This window comes from Limulus polyphemus, unplaced genomic scaffold (assembly GCF_000517525.1).
Source record: "Limulus polyphemus unplaced genomic scaffold, Limulus_polyphemus-2.1.2 Scaffold11929, whole genome shotgun sequence".
In the NCBI taxonomy this organism is placed as follows: Eukaryota; Metazoa; Arthropoda; class Merostomata; order Xiphosura; family Limulidae; genus Limulus; species Limulus polyphemus.
In genome coordinates this window covers 5688-12007 of record NW_013677539.1, presented here as the reverse complement: position 1 = coordinate 12007, position 6320 = coordinate 5688, and the positions used below count along the sequence as shown (strand labels likewise).

Sequence of the window (6320 nt, the reverse complement as noted above, 5' to 3'; positions counted from 1 at the left end):
GAAGTATAAGTACAATAATACACACTGTAAAGTAGACATTGTACCTACCTAAGAAGAGAAGTATAAGTACAATAATACACACTGTAAAGTAGACATTGTACCTACCTAAGAAGAGAAGTATAAGTACAATAATACACACTGTAAAGTAGACATTGTACCTACCTAAGAAGAGAAGTATAAGTACAATAATACACACTGTAAAGTAGACATTGTACCTACCTAAGAAGAGAAGTATAAGTACAATAATACACACTGTAAAGTAGACATTGTACCTACCTAAGAAGAGAAGTATAAGTACAATAATACACACTGTAAAGTAGACATTGGCTTGTTTTTTCATCGCTTGGCAAAAGTTTGACTTGAAGACACGGTTCCATCTAAAAAATTTGTCTTTATTAAATGTGACTATTTACAACATTAAAATATGTAAGTACTTGATGCAGGAATATTTAATTGTTAAAATAATACATTATTATTTTTCAGTACAGTATATATATATGTGATTTTTAGTGGTACAATGTAGTCTGGTGTTTCACTCATTCTACGTCATTAGACAATAAATAAGTATCAGAAAATCTTACCCTCTTGGTGAAATGAAAGGTAGTAGCAACAGAGTCAGAAATCCCATTTCAGCATACAAAAACCCTGCTAAAAGAGTCCAGTGAATATTCATGGTTTTGTAAGTAAAGTGATTTATTTATGCCAATGTTGTGGTGAGGATTGGAATATATGAAGTGGGTTTCTGTAACAAAAAAGAATTATAAACTGATTCTTAGATTGATGTTTCTTATACTGTAACTAAAAGTCAAAATATGCTTGATTGAACTAAGGGATGTTACAAATATATAGACCTGGTAATTATGATAATGAACACCTCAAATCACTGAGGTCACCTGTCACTTATAAAAACCAGAATCAAGATATTAAATCCCAGTTAAGAGTAGTCTATTACGTTGATATACATATCTAAGAAAACTAGAAATAATTCAGACAATAAACCTTACATAATCAAATAAGCCATTCCACATGATTAGAATTTTGATAAAATTTCAGTTATACATCAAACCTGCATCTAAACTTGCACAGCTTAAGTTTAGTAATTGTTCTGTCTAGTCCTTATTTCTAACCACTCACCAAAAGTCTAGTAATTGTTCTGTCTAGTCCTTATTTCTAACCTTCTCAACCAAAGTCTAGTAGTTGTTCTGTCTAGTCCTTATTTCTAACCTAGACAGAACAATTACTAGACTTTGGGTGAGTGGGTGAGTGGTTAGAAATAAGGACTAGACAGAACAATTAATAAACTTTGGGTGAGTGGTTAGAAATAAGGAGTAGACAGAACAATTACAAGACTTTGGGTGAGAGGTTAGAAATAAGGACTAGACAGAACAATTACTAAACTTTGGATGAGTGGTTAGAAATAAGGACTAGACGGAACAATTACTAGACTTTGGGTGAGTGGTTAGAAATAAGGACTAGACAGAACAATTACTAGACTTTGGATAAGTGGTTAGAAATAAGGACTAGACAGAACAATTAATAAACTTTGGGTGAGTGGTTAGAAATAAGGACTAGACAGAACAATTAATAGACTTTGGGTGAGAAGTTAGAAATAAGGACTAGACAGAACAATTAATAGACTTTGGGTGAGTGGTTAGAAATAAGGACTAGACAGAACAATTAATAGACTTTGGGTGAGTGGTTAGAAATAAGGACTAGACTTTGGGTGAGTGGTTAGAAATAAGGACTAGACAGAACAATTACTAGAATTTTTAATTGTTCTGTCTAGTCCTTATTTCTAATCACTCATCCAAAGTCTATTAATTATTCTGTCTAGTCCTTATTTCTAACCACTCACCCAGACAATCTAATAGCTGATTGTACAAAACTTTTACAATTCTGAACAACTGAATCAAATTTTGTCTGGTTTTTCTACACTCTATAAAAAACTTTTAATTCTTTCTTTCTAACTTATCAGGTATCATTCTAGTACATCATTATTTCTGTACCTTTTCCCAAGATGTTAATATTGTTCCATTGTTAAGAGAACCAAAACCATATTTAAAAATTCATCACAGCTTCTTCAATATCTACAAAATGATTAGTTTAATTCACTGTTAACTAAACAAGTATTTAGGTCTTTCAACTGTAGCCAGACTACCAGCCACAAGAAATAAAACATTACGAAAAATAGTGTAATAAAAAGTAGTCAAAACTTTCAAGTCTATAGCAATGTAGTAACCTGACCAGCACTGAACCTCTCACTCACTGATACCCTACATATTAAGCTGTAGCTTCTAAGGCCCACTTCTTTCCATCTTGTTTTTCACAGTTTAAAAATATGTTCAAGCTGATAAGTCAACAGAAAACTGATTTTTAAATGTACGACATTACTATAAAATTAACCATCTTTGAAGAGTCACAACTTAGAGTCTAAGAATAAGTGTTTTTACCTTCATCATTAAATATCTTACAAGTTCCCAGTTTAATTGGGTTTTAAAAAATAATGAGTTTTCACTTTCGAAATAAGTCTACTTCTTAATTACCCTTGATTTTAGTAAGGGTGTAAAATTATGTGCAGTTTTATAAGTTTATAAATGTACTTATAACGTATACTGAATATAAAAAATAACTCCGATATAAGCTGATACTCTAGTCTAATCAACATACACCCTGAAAGGATGTGAATTTCCCAAGTAAAATTGCCTGTAACTTTAAGTACATAACTCTAGCTGGATAAGATCGAGAAACAAGATGTATTAAAACATATTAATGATAAATGTAATTCTACAGCTACACAATAGGTAATGTACATTCTAACCACACGGAGAATCGAACCCCGGATTTTTGCGTTGTAAATGCAAGTCAATAAACTTACCGCTGATCTACTGAGCAGCAATGTAACTTGTAAGACTATGAACGCTTGTTTTCGTTATTGGTGCACTGTATCCAGTATTGAGTTAATTAATAGGCTGATAGATCAATATTCTTTGCATGGTGTAACCTTTAATTTCGTTTTTGATAGGCTTAAATAATTAAGTTACAATCCCGTAAGGAAAAAACAAACGTAATTTGTTCGATTAATATGCACAGATATATGATGAAGCTTGACCTTTCAGCAACAAATCCACTAGTATTATTACAATAGTAGTACTTTATAAGGGTACTGGTTATAGTAAAAAAAAGTAAAAGGTTGTTAGGTGTTCAGATTTAACGTTAAAATTTAAATTGCTAAACCAAAACGTACATAGTCACACTCTCAGGCCTATAGTATATGTAGGTTTATCAACACAACTATGTGATATTATTTGATTTAAATATTGATTTAATTCGTAACTAGTTTATTATAAAAATAAAACGACAGAGAAATACACACGATCGAATACCCAAACGGCAATCACAAGTTCTCCAATCTAAATATATGCAAAAACAAAAAATTATGTAACTAGGGTGAAAGTTTTGAAATGGAAGCGTTTTATTGTTGACATGGCTTTACGGTTTGTCGTTGTCGTGTGAAATAAACAAATAGTGAGCAAATAGCTAGATTTCCAATAGAGCGACTCATATTGCTGCTTTTTAAAATTAACTATAAATAGTCTAACATGTGTCTTTAACTTAAAAAAAACAACAACATGGTTTTATAACGTGTTATGTTAACTATGGAAATTTATTTAAATATAACTTTCACGAGGAACATTAGGTAAAGGTTTTCATAACATTTCATCAACTAAATAAATATATACATCTAGTCAGTAGAATACGCCAATTCAAATGCATATTATACAATATCGAAGTAAATGTCGATCAGCTGGTATACAATGATAGGCTACGGTGATAAATTCTTGTTTTCAGCTATATTTTTAATGTCATTTGATGGCTAGGGGCGTAGAACACGTAGAAAGCTCTTAGATTTGATGTCAAGTTTGGTTCTTGCACATTTGTATGTAAATTATAAATACAAATTTAAATTTTAATTAAGCGTTAGTCTAGTTAATTTACAGGGTGAGTTGAAAAATAGTCAAGGAGATAGTAGGTAGAATTAATTCAAGGTAGTGAAAGAACCAGTCAGTGTGTTAGCTACCACAGTTACTTTGTACAACTACAACTTTACAAGTAAATTGATTTGTTTTACATTTTGGCAATAAAGTTAAAAAAAAAGAAAGACAGTTGTCTTCCTGATAACAATAAAAATATTTTTATTTCACCTAACATTTCGCCATTGCGGCTTCATCGGGCTATTAGTGGTATACGTTTTACGTTAGTTAACACCTTTTGTAACGTAGCCTTACAAAACTTACGGTAGTGTGCAACTACAAATGTTCAAGTTTGTAGAAACTTTAAAGGAGAAAATAAAGTAATTTATTATCGTTACATCGACTAGGTATTGAATTATTTTCACCAGATAAATTAAAATAATCCGTCGAAGAAAGAATGATGTTACAACAATATGAAAACAACAATCTTTTCTGTTGTCCCCACTCTTTTCATCATTGTAACGATCTTTCTATGTTCCTTAATTTAATTTTTTTGCAGGTCCACAACCTCGTGTGATAGTTGGGAATTATATTCGTTAAGCCTGACATTTTACTAAGAACAATAGTGGACAGGTAAAATATTTATGAATCACCGAGAGCAGATGTAACTGGAGGGTTTGTTAATTTTCCGTAGAAATTCCTTCCGAGAAACTTCAGCGATGTAAGTCCTTTCTTAAATAAAACTAGTTTATTCTTTCTCAACTCAACTTTTCAATACACTTAATTTCCACAGTCACTATTACTTAAACACATGCTATAATTCACAACGATTCATGCACTTTCCTTACGGTCACTACCGCGTTTGACTCAATTGTCAATAGGGGATTGTTAAGCCAAAAACGTAAAAGTTTTATTTATTGTAGAAGACACAGTCGCGTAAAAAGAAATTTCCTGAGAAAAACTAAAAAGGACATAGCATTTTACAGTAGTTTGGTTGAATTGACGAAATGACAGATGGAAAGATTATTTACTGGCTTTGAATTGCCATAGGCCGTAGTAGTGACACCTTAATTTGTGATTATAGCCAGTTTGGACGATGGATAGTGAACATTAACCATTAAGTGGATGACAAGAGCACTTTAAGACGAATAAATTAAACTTTATAGAGCGAAATGTTGAGAGAAAGTAGTTTTTGCTAAGATTAATAACGTCAATATGCCAACCCCGTTAGTTCGAGGTTTATAATAATAAGATTCTGCTAAATAACAACAAAAACAGTCAAATTAATTTGTTACAGTTACAGGGCTGTTTATAATTCAGTGTAAGACTAGAGGGAAGGCAGCTAGTCATCACCACCCACCGCCAACTCTTGGGCTACTCTTTTACTAACGAATAGTGGGATTGATGGTACTTTATAACGCCCCCACAGCTGAAAGGTCGAGTATGTTTGGCGATGAGCAAAGCGTAGATAGCCTATGTTGTAACTTTGCGCTTAGATCAATATTATAATTGATTCAATTAATTACTGCTACTGCCCCCAATGTAATTTATTAGAAAATGAATCATCTAGCACAATTTTTTTAATGTTTTTTTTTTTATCAGGAGCCGAAAACTTGACATAACTCTATATGATGCAACATCTGTACTTTATTAGTTGTGAAATGTATAAAAAATAAAGTGGGTAACTTCAAGGTTAACTTTTAAGGTTAACTACTTTAAAAGTAGTAAACAATGAAAGACTATTGATTTTAATATAATTTTCTTTTCAATCTATTTTCTCGGTTTGGAAGGTAGTTTCATACCACTGTGGGTACAGTCTCAATGCTAACTGTCGTTTCATTTGATGCTCCTTGCTACTGGAACCCAATACAAATATGTTTGATAAAATAAAGCTTACAGCAGTAGAAGATTTTTGGACAATACGAATGTTATGAACACAAAGTCTGAAAATGTTACAATCCCGACTCTACCCTGGATCACACAGTGTTGCAATCCCGACTCTACACTGGGTCACTCAGTGTTATAATCCCGACTCTATCCTGGGTCATTCAGCATTACAATCCCGACTCTACTCTGGGTCACTCAGTTTTAGAAAGTGAACTGTCATTGTTTTGTGTTTGTTTTTTCAGTTTAGCACGTGAGTTAACTTTTTCACAATCAAAGAATGTGATCTAGAAAATTATAACTGTCCATTTTCTTGTCTTTTGGCTGCAAATTGTGGTATTCATTTCGAGTGACCCAGGATAGAATCGGGATTGTAACACTGAGTGACCCAGGATAGAGTCGGGATTGTAGTAACACTGAGTGACCCAGGGTAGAGTCGGGATTGTAGTAACACTGAGTGATCCA

General features: G+C 32.5%; 1 long non-coding RNA gene across 1 annotated transcript; it reads right to left on the bottom strand.

The window, feature by feature from the left end:
- Nucleotides 1-276: 276 nt before the first annotated feature.
- On the bottom strand, nt 277-3237 carry LOC111083891. Its single transcript, XR_002609296.1, has 3 exons — nt 2876-3237; nt 582-742; nt 277-377 (listed from the first exon to the last, which is right to left on the bottom strand). It is a non-coding gene; the product is annotated as an uncharacterized LOC111083891 (long non-coding RNA).
- Nucleotides 3238-6320: the final 3083 nt, after the last annotated feature.